This window comes from Antedon mediterranea, chromosome 6, assembly GCF_964355755.1.
Source record: "Antedon mediterranea chromosome 6, ecAntMedi1.1, whole genome shotgun sequence".
Classification (NCBI taxonomy): Eukaryota; Metazoa; Echinodermata; class Crinoidea; order Comatulida; family Antedonidae; genus Antedon; species Antedon mediterranea.
In genome coordinates, this window is record NC_092675.1 from 7,953,841 (window position 1) to 7,970,754 (window position 16,914).

General features: G+C 33.4%; 2 long non-coding RNA genes across 2 annotated transcripts; both read right to left on the reverse strand.

Annotated features, from left to right (window-relative positions):
- Positions 1–988: 988 nt before the first annotated feature.
- LOC140052225 (uncharacterized) lies at positions 989–4,622 on the reverse strand. Its single transcript, XR_011845595.1, has 4 exons — positions 4,467–4,622; positions 3,554–3,581; positions 1,963–2,084; positions 989–1,356 (listed from the first exon to the last, which is right to left on the reverse strand). It is a non-coding gene; the product is annotated as an uncharacterized lncRNA (long non-coding RNA).
- Positions 4,623–10,804: 6,182 nt separating this feature from the next.
- LOC140051410 (uncharacterized) lies at positions 10,805–13,567 on the reverse strand. The gene is made up of 4 exons (XR_011845517.1): positions 13,428–13,567; positions 12,833–12,851; positions 11,488–11,604; positions 10,805–11,112 (listed from the first exon to the last, which is right to left on the reverse strand). It is a non-coding gene; the product is annotated as an uncharacterized lncRNA (long non-coding RNA).
- Between the last annotated feature and the right edge of the window lie 3,347 nt (positions 13,568–16,914).

A 16,914-nucleotide genomic window follows, 5' to 3' on the forward strand; every position in this document is an offset into this window, starting at 1 on the left:
ACTGACACTTGTAGTAAAGAGAGAAGAGAAGATACTATTTTTGTCAAATGTTCTTTAAACGTCAATTCGACGTAAGAATAAAATACTTAGTAAAGCTTAAAATGGCGTATCTTTATTTTCTAAAAAAATGTAGACATTATTTGATATTCACATTCCGCGACATTAACCTTATACGAATAATTATGTAGTATTCACATTAGAAGCAACATGTCTTAAAATGTGGTTAAACATATTTAAAGTTCGTAAAAGACTATTAGTATTACGATAAAAGTATAATGTATACTAAATGTATTGAGTATCTGTATTTGTATCAGCCAATTAGGTATAGATCATTAAGTTTTAGGCCAATTTCTAACATATGTTACAAATCGTAAGACGTTATTTAGCATAATTTCTGCAGTAATAATTGCTTACAGTTGCTTTATTGCCATATTTGTATCTGATAACCGTGTTTAAGATAACCTAGTTTTAGTAATCGACTGTAGAATCCAAATGCCGTTTAAATGATGAAATACTGTCTTAAAATGTAAATTTGGGCTGCGGCTTATATGCCTACTCGTCTATTCAGTTATGTGTTGGTAAAATTACTTTAGCGTTACTTTTATCGTTACTTAAAGTCTATGTCTTTATACCGGAACATCATTAACAACATAAATATCACCATCATCTTCATCATCGTTGTATGAAGCATCATCAAAATCATTGTCATAATCAGGCCAACAACGTTAACTCTACACGGCATTGGAATCACAATTATCAAAACGTCATCATAACTAGTGTAATAATCATCCTCATCCCATTGCGTAATCATCAGCATCGCCGTATCTCTGACGTCATCATAATCATTACCATCGTGTATTAACAGTATCAGCATATTCTTACCTCATCATCATCATCATCATCATCATCACCATCATCATTATCATCATCACCACTGTCATCCTCAGAATCCCCATATTAAATCCAACAATAAGAACAGACAACTATATTTGGTTCAATTTGATATTTATTACGATTTTCTGAACGAAACTTCGAAATAATTAAATAAAGTTTATAAGAAGTCAATAACGTGATACAATAATCTAACTGATAAATGAAACTAATGTAAATAACAAAATAATCTGATTGGTCAATGCAATCAGGTGATCGTAGACCATAATGTTTTTATTTCTGTATTGATGTATACGATTTTAGAAATAATTAATTGTTAAAGATGTTGGCATCAAAAAGGCAAAATAAACTAACTTAAATAATCTCAAGTTTTATAACAACTACAGTGAATTAAAATAGATTGGTTGCCACGGACTATTGTATTGTTTAAACAGTGACTCTTGTGAAAGCTTGGTTCTTACCAATCTGAAAGAAGAAAGGAAATAATGTTGAAATACAAGTTTACAAGGCATATATTATATCTACAGTTAGGGGGGAAAATAATGGCAAAATCAGCACTGTGGTCATGTTAGTTGTCAACACAATATAGAGTATCGGATAAACTCCTAGAAAGTAGGCAGCCTTTTGCCATTTTCCCCTGACTATAAGCCTATGAGCGAACAGGAAAGTGAGCGTCATTGATGGCAGCTAGCTCAACACGAATGGCCGGACCCTTCAGCTTTGTTCCCACATACGATACAAGTCGACCAATCACAGGCGACAGCTCGTAAGATCCATCGCTTGCAATTGGTCAATTCACTTGAATTGCGCTTACAGTACGTCCCTGCGTTGAGTCCAAGTGAGAACCAATCTTTAGGGATTAGGAGAGATTAGTCATTTTATTTAATCTACCGTAGTTCACTGCGCTTTGAGACGACATTGCAAATGCGTGTACGGTGTCCATCATTCGTTATAAGGAATATGAAGATAGTTCGTTTACCATCAATGCGGTCCGATATTATCACTTTATACGTCACAATAATTCTAATCAACTGTATTGCTATACAATAGGCATAAAATATGAATACTTACTCGCTAACAGAATTTGCACGTTTTAAAGCAGTTGTATACCATATCTGGGTCTACGTCTTCCGAATCACAGTTTCCAGCTATGGATGCACAGTCTGTGCCAGGTGTGTCGGCGCATTCAAACTCTATGTAAAATATACAATGAAAATAATGTCTAAACGGTAATGATTTGGAATCCTCTACTTTATATAGAGACGGCCTATTACTTATTTTTATTTTATATCTGTAGGCACATGTGGACAAGGATTAGTAAATATTAAATCAATCACTGTGCTATCAGATAGTATTAATACCCCTGATACAGGGGCTATTTTGTAAACCAGTTCACCTACTCGTCTCGAATGATGAACTGGGTTCTTTAAATTGCACACAGGTTGTAACTGTGTACACTGGACCTACAGTTTATAGTCCTTATCCGAGAAGACTTGTTCCACCACCAGAATTAGGAACGAGTCGGCATCGAACCCTTGCCGATTTTGTTGACTCTTTAGGCACGGTAAACGGCGCCCCTGCCTTAACCCCTAAGCCATTTAGTTCATAACACATTATGAGGAAGACGAAGAGGAGAAGATAATGTATCATCTATTATATTAAACAACGATTTTAGGGACTACATATATTTCCCTATATACATTTTTCATTTAGCATTCATTCAACAATACATTAAAAATAAATAACAAAGAAAAAAAAAATAATTGGAATATTAAAATTGAAGAAATCAAAGTGAATGGATGCAATGACGACCCATAATATCGACATGTCAATTTATTTCCAATGGGGTCCATTGCAAGCGAAATCGGAGATGTGAAAGAGAACAAGGATCATAAGAGGAGCATATGGAAATGTGAAAAACATAATAAAAAATCACATATAAAACGTTGAAAAGATAATATAAAAAAAGTACAATAAAAAAAAATATATAAAGTGAAGAGCAACAATATCATAAAACCGCAATATATAGAATCAGATAGGAATATCAGCGATGAGATACTTTCTTAATTTCTTAAAATTAGATTGATTATTGATAGATTTTAGATCATTGGGAAGAGCATTCCAGTCCTTGATTCCTATATTGTAGAAAGCTTTAGATTCGATACCCCTAGCTCTGTGAACAATAAAGTCAATATAGTCAACGACAGCTTGTTATTAATAAACGTAATCTAATTTACGGAAGATGGAATTTTCAGTCTCCTGTTCTCAAATAAAGATGTTGAAAATATCGTCGGTGCAACTCTACTAAAAGACTATAAATGTTCACTACCTGAAGTACATAGCCCATATCTGACGAGAACCAAATAACTCATTAACAAAACGAATGCTCTTTGCACAAGCCCGAAAACCATACTATCGTGACCCATGGATCAAATTAAGCAATCTCCTTCAGTGCGATCCTAGTCAAGCTAAGAAGCTAACCCAGTCAAGGAAGCCCTTCAACAGTCGGACCCAGCATATATTTGGATGCTAGAGAAGACTGCCTCTTGGGATGCGACTGGCCTCAGTGGGAGGAACGAAACTGTACTGTACTCTTAGTTTTGAGGGACAATATATTATAAATAATTCTATTTTAGTTTAGCAAACAGAGAGAATTACGTACCAGTGATTTCGTTGTCGGTACAGCTCGACTGTGAAAAAAAAAAAAAAAAAAAGTTATTGCGGTAATAATCTATTTTATTTTAGTGCCACTGCATAATGGCATGAAAATAATATGTCTTCTTTTTTTCTCAAACGCAACAGACAATTTAACTACAACACACAAAAAACCCGAAATTTATTGTGTAACAACAAATAAAACTGTATTGGTTTTTTGTAAAACAATTCCATGATGTTTCATCTAGCGGGTCTTTAATCTGCAATAAGTAGGCCTAATAAAGCATGGTTGAGAATGTCTCGACGTCCCTGTTGTTATCCTACAACCGTCTTCTGTTTGACAGTTCTTTCTCCTTGTTTTAAGCACATGGTGTACTGTAAACCTTTTCTGTGTTTATTCACCATATACGAAATGTTTTGTATGCTTCAATCCTGGTCTAAATTTTTAATATAATATTGTGTTAGTCAAACAAAGCCTGATGCACTAATGTTAAATCGACTAATGCTCTGTCTACACTATCAAACTAGATTGACCAACAAAAAGCGTGATGTGCCTAAATATGGTAGTGATATGCTGAAATATGGTAGTGATATGACATCATCATATCCATATATGGACAGATTATAGTTGTCACATACAGTTTGATAGTGTAGACAGAGCTCGTGCGCGTCACTTTCCACCAGGCTATTATCCTGGAAACGAACCGGTAGGATTACTGTAATCACATTTTCAGTATACGTATGTTTATATTATAAGAACACACTGGATTATTAGTTTTAATTTACATATTGCTTGACCATAAAATGGTGAATTTAGTTGATCACCAGCCATGACAATTAAGTTATCTACTGATTAAATGCTACCTTTTTAAACTAAAACATCGTGTATTTGTAGGTATCAAACTATTTAGAAAACTCACCATTTGGATCAGGCTGAGAGCCATCATTCCGATGAGAATAAATACTAAAGTCTTCGACATCTTGTAAGTGGTGTTGTCTCAGGAACAAGTATGTGATATTGATGATGACAAGTTAAGTTGTTAATTCTGGCAGGTTAAAACCTCACTACTTATAAAGCAAATGTAAAGTAATAAAACACATTTTTTACTTCTCATTGGCTATAGATATCAGTAAACTATCAAGGTTATGTAATGTTCGCCTTTTTATTTTTAACTTCACACATTTTAATGCTCGTGCCCTTATAAGGCATCTCAATAAATGCGTTTTGCAATAACTACATTTGCGTCACATCCTATAGCTTATGACCTGCTTATAGTCTGTATACCCTGTATGTGTTTTTTACCAACACATTAATAAAATGAAGAGTTAATACAATACACACATTACATTTTTCTAATGTATTTAATATGATTTGGTTATAACTAAAGGTATGCATTTTTAAGACCGTTCGTATGTTTGTATTGTGCATTTTATCGATAAAACACATAAGCCCATTATGTTATGTTATGTTACGTATCTATGCGGCGGTTAATTGCTAATTAATTCATTTTTGCATTAATTCCCATCCCTTCTTTTTAGTCGCGTGCAACGCGACTCTACAGCTCACTATGTCGATCAGTTGGTCGGTCGGTTGGTCGGTAAACACTGACTTGGGCACGATACTGCAGCCATGTATGGCCTTGTTTGTTGGTTACTCGGTCGGAATTCGTAGTGTTTAATATCCTGGTTATTTTATGCTGATTTGTCCTGTCCCGTTCTCCGCTTGTCTGTGTCCCTTCGTTTTGTGTCCGGGGCAGACCCGACCCAAGATCCTGTATTTTTCTGGGATCCTGCCTTCTTCCCCCACCCCAAGATTTATTATTATTTGTCTTATTTTATGAAATGTTATTTCTTATTTATTCCATTATTGTTTAAATCTTAAAAAGAAGTTAATAAATGTTATTTTGAATTTAAAATTGAAGTTGAAACATTTTTTAGATTAATTTTAATATTTGTGTATTTAAATTATTTGTATAAATTGTGATTGCGGCTACATTATCATTCTAGATGTAAACGGTTTTAGCACATTTCTTTATGTAAACTTTTAAACTTATACGTCAGTATTTAAACGGATTCCAAATGTACGAAATAGCAATCGTATTACCGAATCGACTTAGCAACGTTTAGGCTTATACTTTGTGAATAAACAAAGAATATATAAAAGAGGATATTTTAGGAATACTCTGATACCTCCCCATTCACAACATTGTAACTCAATCGTGTAAAATGTGTTTGTATTTTTTATTTTCTTGGCCACATATTAGTTCTTTAATGAATGTTATTGTTTCTGTCTAATGCCAGAGAAAGGGACATGTTATGTAATTACTTTTAAGAATATGCTATGACCAAGAGGCTGCTTCTATAATTTTAAGAAGTGATAAAATGCAGTGACAATTTTATCAAAATGCTTAGTAAATTGTAGATCATGGAAGTCAATGCATTGTAGGCCTACTACAAATAAAAATGTGTAATAATAATAACAATAATAGTAAAAATAATTCATTGGCACACTTCAACGATGCGTCCAAAGAAACAATATATAACAATAAAAAAAGAGAAATACAAAAATGGGAATGTCCATTGCTACTAAAAAATAAAAGACTATTATATACCAACATAACACAAATTACAACTAAATCTAACAGATTATATAGTCCGGTGGCAGGAGGGGGGAATCACCACCCAAAAGGGGACAAATTGCCATCCAACTTTTCTAGACTAGAATTTTAGGTAATTTTAGGAATATGGAAGGTAATCGATCAGGATAGGAAGCGTTTTTGAGATATAAGGGGTCAAATTTCAACATTGACCAATTACAACAATGTATTATGTATAATGTATTATAACAAATTTATTGAAGCACAATTTGGTCTTTTATTACATTTTTATGATTATAAGTGTCTATTCAATCACCTTATAAAAAAAAAGCCTTTGTGATTAAGGGTCAAATGTCAATATTGATCAATCATAGAACGTACCTATAAAACCAAATAAAAACTAATATTTAATAAAAATTGGATGTTTTCTTATCCTGTTAATCAATCATACTTAATGTAAAAGAGCGAATACATCATTTCATCAGTTGACATAAGGTCAATTTCATCAGTTGACATAAGGTCAAAGGTCAACATTTTAATACGCGTATTATTTAACAAATAAATGCAAAGTTGTCCAAACTATGATATTGATGGTTTTACAAGTAATCAAATTATTTGATTAGTAAAGTTATGTTATTTCATTATAATTTTGATTAATATAATTATAATACTGTATTTAATCAAATCAGATTTCGATCAGGATAGGAAGCGAATAGGAAGAGATAAGGGGTCAAAGTTCAAAATTGACCAATTAGAAGAATGTATTATATACATATGTATTATAACCAATTTATTAAAGTTAAATTTGGTCTTTTAATACATTTGTATGGTTATAGGTATTGTATGGTGTTATTCAGTCGCCTTATAAAACAAATACTTTGCAATTCAAGGTCAAATGTTAATATTGACCAATCACACATTTTGCATTTAAAACCAAATAAAAACTAATATTTAAGACAAAATGTTATGTTTTATCATTCATCTATCAATCATACACAATCAAAAGAGCACATTTATCATTACACAAGTTGACATAGGTCAAAGGTCAACATTTGAACAAATGATATACTAAATAATGCAAAGTTATTCAAACTATGAGATCGATGTTCATAAATGTAATCACGTTATTTGATCAGTGTAGTTATGGTATTTTTATATTTTTTCTAGAGCGAATTTTTTTAAATGTATTAATATAATACTGTAAAATAAATAATAAAATTAATATTATGACGATTAAAATGTTATGATGTTAAAATGTTGCGCTGACCTTCAATGATTTGCCACTATACAGTTGCATTTATTAGGGCTACAATATTCGTTTTTGGAAAATAAACTACTATTCATCAGAACCAGAGAATACCAATTCGTACAGGATAGAGCATAGGCAGATCCAGGTGGCCAAACTCAATCCACAGACAGACCACAATTTTTATATAGACACAGATAGTTTGGCCCATACAGGAAAGAGTTTCCTGTACACAAAGGATTCTAAAATAATCCATATGGATTTGCCCAAATGAACCCTTTAAGGACCCTTTTGGGATCTCTATGTGCATGGTGTGCTACATAAGGCCCTGTATTAGAAATTAATATGGGGTAAATAGTTCATAGATGAACTATGGAATAAGACTAAATGTGAACCCTCAATCTTTAAATAACATTTATGGATTTGCCCAAATGAACCCAAGGGCTGATCCTTCATGAAACTTTCGGGGTTCTCTATGTGGGGCTACAAGATACCCTATATTGGAAATAATGTATGTGGGGTGAAAATGTGGGTTCATAGAGATATAATAAATATCCCTGTGCACCTTCGATCATCCATAAGGAACATTTTATGGATTTGCCCAAATTAACCCAAGGGCCGGTCGTTCTCCATGGATGGACATTAAACCCCATAATGGAAATATAAGGGGTGACACTGTGAGTTCATATAGACAGGCGCGGCCCATGGAATAAAGCTGCCTGTGAACTCTCGATCCTTAAGGAAAATTTATGGATTTGCCCAAATTAATCCAAGGGCCGGTCCTCCATGGACATTAAGCCGCATAATGGAAATATAATGGGTGACACTGTGGGTTTATATAGACAGGCAGAACCATGGAATAAAACTGCCTGTGCACTCTCGATCCTTAAGGAACACTTATGGATTTGCCCAAATTAACCCCCAAAGGCCGGTCCTCCATGGATGGACATTAAGCCCCGTAATGGACATATAAGAGGTGACACTGTGGGTTCATAATAGACAGGCGGGGCCCATGGAATAAAGCTGCCTTGCACCCTCGATCCTTAAGGAACACTTATGGATTTGCACAAATTAACCCAAAGGGCCGGTCATCCATGGACATTAAGCCTCATAATGGAAATATAAGGGGTGACAATGTGGGTTTATATAGACAGGCACATGGAATAATGCTGCCTGTGCACTCTCGATCCTTAAGGAACCAATTTGGATTTTGGCTAAAATGAAACAACAGCAGGTCATCTATTTAGACCCTTCTGTGGTTCTCTACTGTATGTTCAGTTCTACATTTGGCCCCTGTATCGGATCAATGCATTTGGCTACATAAGTTACTGTGTTAGAAATATATCGGGTAACTAAAACTGTAGGTTCCAATATTAAGCCATGGAAAAATCCTGTCTGTGCACCCTCAATCCTTTTAAAAGGAACCCATATGGATTTGCCAAAATGAACCAAGGGTAACTTCTGAATTCTCTATGAGCCGTACATTCTGTTTTTTGGAGATACATGGATACCTGATGGAAATTGCTCAAATATTTCTGAAAGACATTGTACTGTATAGTAATAGTATTATTCCCCTTCCACACCTCTTTGAATTAAATCCGCCCTGATAGGCTCTTATGTACAGAATTTCAAAGCAATAATCACACTTGTATTTTTCAAACAGTATAATCTATTAGATTGAATAAAAATATCTATTATAAACAATTTGCCGTTCGAAATCTCTATGCCATGTCGTTATTTAGATAAGAAAAACAGGTCAAAGGTTAAAATTGAACAATTTGACACCAAAATTGGCTCCTTACGACAAATATTTATTAATTTATGTTTTTATAACCTTATTCAATTATGTCAAAGGTTAATAACCACACTTCCGGTCATTTTCAAGCAATATCATCTGTTACACTGAATATAAATTTATATCTTGGGAACAATTTGCTCCTATTTTTTATTCTCTCCGACCAACCGTTACTTAGATATAGCAAAAAGAGGTCAAAGTTCAAAATTGCTAACAATGGGGTTTCCGGTCAATTTTACAAAGAAAGTTCTGTTAGAGCTAATATAAACATATACATTGTGAACAATTTGACACCAAAATTATCTCACTACGTCCAGAATTTCCAGAGATATAGCATGTTTTTATATTGGTCAATTGTGAACTTTGACCCCTTATATCTCGAAAACGCTTCCTATCCTGATCGATTACCTTATTACCATATTCGTAATCTACGGAAAATTCTGGTCTAGAAAAGTTGGATGGCAATTTGTCCCCTTTCGGGTGGTGATATCCCTCCCTCCTGCCACCGGACTAATAGTACAGACAAACAATATATACACATACATATACACACATACATAATTATATATAAAAATAATAAAAAGATATTAATTAATATCAAAAAGTTATAAATGAGATATACAAACAATACAGCAATGTAGAATACACAGCAATGTAGAATAAATATTCATATATTTTTAAGGAGAGATCTTCTATTCCATGCTTTACACACGTATTCCTTGCAATTTGCAATATTTATCAAAGAAATTGTTTGATTATTCAAAGCGGGACATTTATTCGAAAAAATACGCTTGCCTGGTTTCAGTTGTATAGGGATGTTTAGACTTGTTGCAATTCTGTATTATTGTCTTTTCTTATGTTATAGTCCACCAGTCGACGTTTCGATCTTTGGAAAAAGCGCCTGGTTTCAGTTGTATAGGGATGTTTAGACTTGTTGCAATTCTGTATTATTGTCTTTTCTTATATTATGTTAGAGTCCACCAGTCGACGTTTCGATCTTTGGAAAAAGCGCAAATATTATACGTATGAAACGCCATGTGTGCCAAAATATTTTACCAGTATTAATTGAAATTCAGTCTGGAACGATGTTTCGTATCGCTAGCCTAGGCTAGACTAGCGGTTGGTTATTCACAGTAGATGTGTTATTAAACAAATAGTGAATGTTTATATTCGTGTAATAGATTATTTAATTTGGGGAAAGATGAGTCATGTCATATTTTCAACTTTCACCTTGTATTTGTATACTATATTCGTGTAACAGTCATGTGTCAATAAATACGTTTACAACTTCCGGGTTTCGATTTTCCTTTAACAATCATCAACAACAGAAGCATCATAATTACAATATTCGTAATTTGTAAGTGTATTGCTATGCATCATGGTCATTATCAGCACAAGCAATACTAACTGGATCTGAAATGGCGTTTTCTATTCAATTTAAAATATGTACTGTCTCTTCTTAAATCCGAAATAAATTTTAAAAACCAAATTGTCTTTATTTTCATCAAAATTAAACGTCACATAATCATTTAAAACATTGATTGTGTTTTACAATCCAAGACAGTGCACATTTTTAATCGAAAAATCATCAAAGATACAATACAATCTGACAAACAACAGTTTCATTTTTTCTGTAACTTTATTCATACCTACGCCTAAGTAAAGTACATTGGAAACTAAGTTAAAACTGATATTTGATTGGTGTACAGCGAGAAGCACACGTGATTTAATATAAGCATTTAGTTAAATTATTCGTCATAAAACTTCTTCTTCAGCTTATCGAACTTGTTCTTTGCTCAGAATTTATCATCATGGATTAAAGATAATAAATAGACTATTGAATATGTTATTTAAAGTGCTATGTATACTTTGTAGAATATTTACTGGCGAATCATGACGTTACAGATTGATATGTCACGGACCTCCATCTGAAAGAACAAGACAAGAAGAAAATAATATCAGCAATGTATACAGTATTTTGTAAGAGGGATAATCGATAATAACAGCTGTGGTTGACCATTTTGTATATAGTACTACGAGTGTGGCCATTACTTTTATAAATGGAATGTCTCAGCTCTTTATTCCTCTTTATTGTACAAATGATAGTGTTCAAATAAAAATCTATGTAAAGCATTAAATAAACTTTGTTTCTGCATAGGCCTATGTTACGGCGTCACATCTGATACATGAGACCCTGTCACAGAATCTTTCATGATATTAGACAAATTAGAGATATAGTACCGATAACCGCTACTAACACATAACTGAATAAATATTGTAACGTAACACGAATTCTAACTCACTTTAACAGAATTTACAAGTCTTCCAGCAGTCATAGATCTTGTTAGCATACGCCTCCTGGTCGCACTTTCCAGCAATGGCTGAACAGTCTACCCCTGGTGTGTCGGAGCATGAGGAATCTATAATAAATTATATCAATGTATACTAATTATTTGTATGTTTTTAAATGAAGGGTAAGTTCAACATGATTGATTGATTGATGACGCTTGATTAATCAAAATGTGAATGGCGTATATATATAATAATATATAATATAATTATGCATAAACGGACATAAATAGAAAGAAGAATTTCTGCCCAGTGTTCATTATGAATATGGGTTAAGGAGTCTGGTATTCTTCATGCTATTGCAACAAGACAGAGATGTGTAAATAAAAATACGAATGAATTTTTGGATGAGTGTTGTTGTTTTTTGCAGAATATCATTGACCGGCATAGCACTACAGAATTAAAAATGATTAGTGTGTTTCAAATGGCCAACATTCTCTCTAGAAGATTGTTGTGTCTGATCTCATAGGAGGGTTAAATAGTGAACTTCGTCGTGTAATAAGCTAAAATATAGATAGTGTACTTCTTCTTTGAACCGTGTGGCCTACAAATAGATTAGCAATGCGAAATACCAAAACCCTTATTTCAACTCCCATTACCATAATTTTGATTAGAATATTAATGACCTACAATGATCATACCATGCAACAGGGTAGAGTGCAATCAAGAGGCGCGATCATACTTCTACCAACAGTATTATTTTAATAGGTATACTTTATTTTAAAAAAAAATAATAATACAGGTATAACATTAGAACATACTATTCAAATATTAGTTCAAAATCGACTATTAATATAATAAGGTAATTTCAGGTATATATATTACGGTATGTCCTCGGGCACGGAAAATATATCCCGTAGCATCACTTTTTAAAAAGAGACTTATTTCACAATGTTCGTTCTGTTTGCCGACGACGACAAAGCAAGGTTATTATCAATGTTGTTGCAAAGGCCGATAGACACTAAACATGTTATTGAATTGAATTGAAATATTTTATTTATACTGGGCGACCTCTTCAGTCAAAGACTGGTCTCCCAGAGGGCCCAGTTATAATCAGTGGCTGTGATGTACTAATACACCGGGGTAACCCCCTACTCGTCTTGAAAGGTGTACTAGGTTCTTTAAAATGCACACGAGCTAGATGTGTACACTGGACCTACGGTTTATAGTCAATATCCGAGAAGACTCGTTCTACCACCAGAACCATGGAGCGAGTGAATGGTTATGGCTACGTATTACAGTTCCACTGTATACCCAGAGCTACCCTTTAAGTAATTTAGTTATCTTTGTAGAACTTACCAACAGCAGCACCAAATGCCTGTGAACAAAAACAAATTAAATATTAATCAAATCAAATAAACATGATGTTTCTACCTACTTGTGGAAATTTCCTAAAACAAAGTCACTTTAGGTCTTAAGCAGGAGCACGTGTATATAAGATATCGTGAGGTCTTTTACTTGAAAAGTTATATAAAAATACCTTATTATTTAAAATATTTATATTATTATAAAGTGTCATGAGATACTAACAGTGACTATCGATAGTCTGCTAGAAACATGTAAAGGTATGGTAGGTCTACTCTGTCTGATTCGAACCTACTGACAGAGATAAAATGTATTAAATTGAATACACCTAGACACGTTTTCTAACTGACTGTCAGCTTAAGTATCTGTAAGTGCAGTATACGGTGGTTGGCTTTTTCCTAAAGCCGTCTATATTATTATAATATAGAAACAACTATTATCGGACGCAACACAACGGGGTAGGCACAATACAAGTGAGTTGCCCAATCACAAATGACATATCGGATGACGCATCACGTCGTGATTGGTCAAATTAATTGCGGTCCTCTTACAGTCCTAGCAGAAACTAAGTTTAACTAAAAATACTCACCGTTTGGATAAGGCTAAGCGCAACCAAAGCGAAGAGAATGAACACGAAAGTTCTCGACATCTTAGAAGGTTTGTAGGTTTGTCAGTCTGTCCTTGAAACAAGAATTTAAGTTTACAAGTGTAAGTTGTGATACATTAGACTGGTGGTCTGTCCCTTATATACATTCTGAACAAAATGTAAACGTGTTGTCTCTTCTCTCATTGGTTAAAACAGAAACATGACACGGTTTTTTATAACGCCTAACATAGTTATATATAAATTTATAACTGTTTTATGACTGTTGGCCAAATATAAATAGTCACGTTTTCTAGGTTTTCAATATACATCATTGATTCATAAACCAAGGAGCAAAACAAATGTATTAAATTTTTTTGCGTTTGTATTTTATCATCAGAGAGAGAAAAGTTTTGTCACTTGATGTCAAAAAAAGCAATCGGTAATGACCCAGGTGGCAAGTATAACAATTGAACTCCTTTAGAGACTTCATGACGTTTAAACTTCAACTGTTTTAGGGACTTCATGACGTTTAAACTTCAACTGTTTTAGAGACTTCATGACGTTTAAACTTCAACTGTTTTAGAGACTTCATGACGTTTAAACTTCAACTGTTTTAGAAACTTCATGACGTTTAAACTTCAACTGTTTTAGGAAATTCATGACGTTTAAACTTCAACTGTTTTAGGGACTTCATGACGTTTAAACTTCAATTGTTTTAGGGACTTCATGATGTTTAAACTTCAACTGTTTTAGGGACTGATATAAAAGTGGGGTGGGGAAACTGATCCATTGTTTCACTTTATACTTTCTTTTATTTTAGGCGAAGGATGGCCAATGGAGAATGTTTTTACTATCATTTTCATTGATATACCCGTAAAAACTCACAGAACTATTAAAACAAAAAAAATCTTCAGTTCTCTCCCATGCTAGATTTTATTCAGTATATACGGGCCACCAACCCCAAAATACAATAAATATGGTATGAACATAAACATTAGATATGTACAAGTGACGTGAGCTATATGCACATAAGATACATCTGGAAGGTGACATTATTATTGTTTTTTGTCTGTGTATTTAAGTAAGGATTATAAGCAAATGGTAATAATAACTTTGGTAATAATAGATAATATTATATTGGTGACCTATTTCTTAGTTTAAAAAATATCAAGGTCAACGGTATTTGAGCCTGGATTGTAATTAGCTAAATAAGGCCATCTTTTTGATGGCCATTTTTACACTTACTAGTGTGATATCCTCCTTTTCAGAAATTCGGTTAAAGGCAATAACTGACGTCATTGTGTATATATAACCAATAATGAACACGTTTTGTGTACACTGTATGCAATAACGTTTAAATTACACAAGAAAGCCGTAAGTTCATAATTATACTGGGTAAGGTAATTAACTTGCACTAAACTACATTCCTGTATATATGTTCAGTCTAACAAACACCTTTTACATCGTGTTGCCAGAGAGTGCAAAAAACCGTGTCTCGAACGCGATAGTTTCTGCTAGAGAAAAAAGCATCCTATTCTATTATGTTTACACAACATTTTTGCTATAACGGGTAGTTATGATAAAAGTGGAAAGATGCTGCAGTCCTAGAAAGCCCATTAACCTTCATTAGAAAAGTTCACCTTCATTTTGATTCGCTTTAACTGTATTATGTGTATTTTATGTGTAAATTGACTTTGGGGTTGGGTCAACCGGCTCGCGATTTTTTTTTTCGTACATAAGTTGGGGACCCCTCATGAAACGTCACAAAATAAACATGAGTAATTCATCAGTTAAGTTTGTTGTTCCGTGTGCACCCAAGCGTGATTACAACTGCGATACGATTATAGGCAGATCTCCGCTGTGGTTGCGGCGTGCGATTTCATAAAAGAATAGCGGCGTTGTGTGGATTGTCAAAATAATCAGCCTTTAGTTTATGGTGTTGTTTAATAGAATGTATTACTAAAGAATTACGTGTTAAAATTATAGTTTCTATTAATACTATTAGGCCTAATTATTAGTCTCTAAAGCCCATGTCTATTCATCTAGTTAGTAGGCCTACTGTGTGGGTGTGTGTGACGTGTGTATGTGTGTTAGGTATGACACAGTCCGAGTAAGTCAGCAAAATTAAACAATTACATTACACAAAAATACAGTATGTACATTTTTTATTCTAATATACATGCTTATGTAAAGTTTCCTTTGAGTACATACATATTTATTTATCAATGTACTGTTTAATAATAGAATATAATTTAAAAAATTAACATTACACAAATGATATACATTCTTTATTCTCGTGGGTCTAATCTTTCCATCTCATGTGTTCATATAGTATGCGCAAAAGATGTGTAACAGCAACCGTTCTTCTTTTGAACGAACAGGCAGAATAGCGAGAAAGAGAGCTAGCTAATAATAAGGCCTATGAGTAGTATGCATAGTGGTGGTGTGTGTGAAGAAGAGTACGCGAAGGCAATCACGTGAATGGTGAACAACTAATAAATTATTCATGTTTATTTTGTGACGTTTCATAAGAGTCCCCAACTTATGTACGAAAAATAAAATCGCAACCGGCTCAGCTACAGTGATTAAGTTCACTTAGTTTGACCCATGTCTCCCCATTTTCAGTTTTTTTTTGTTATCAATAGACCGAATAAATAATGAAATGAAATGAAATGAGAAACACCTCTCAACAAACTCATAATGTTCATACTGTAGGTTTTTGCATGTAAATATTATTGATTGAACGTTGTCTGCCAACATTCTGAAGTTATCGTTGTCGTTTTTTAAATGTGTAAACAGATATACCAACAAATATTTATTGTTTAGGAAAACGGTATATTTTTAAAATCTAACGCACTTATTAAAATCTCTTCTCTGTATCTTCAATAAGGGCCAAAATAAAAAAAAAAATTAAAAATCTTTCTCTGGCATTCCAAAAAAAAAAAATGGACTACACCATTTCATATTAACAGCAAACGGTAAAAAAAGGCCCAACATAAACCAATGGTAATTTGTACATTGTATTAGCAACATAGTTTTATGTAAAACTCCTGTTACCAAACATTTCCACTATAATTAATTTGCCACATATAGCGCCCTCTATATCGTCACACAAAAATGTTCTGCATGGCGTAATCACTATAATATCACACGTCACGTTGGTTATTTTTATAGAAAGTACATTCTCATTCATAACACTAAACATTCTCCAAGTCTGTATTAAATTTGTCTTTGTTATTTTAGTCCACCAGTCGACGTTTTTGTCTGGAAAATACAGATTCGAGTTTTATACGTTTAAAACGCCATTTGTGCCAAAATATTGATCTTTTATTAATATTAGGTCAAAACAGCTGTACTGTTGTTTGTCATACTGTTCAATAGCAGTATTCGATCGATACCTTAAAAAACACAAGTTCAAACCAAATGGAATACAACATATCTTTTATTCATTTTCTTTACTTAAACACATTACATTGTGAATTACCTTCCG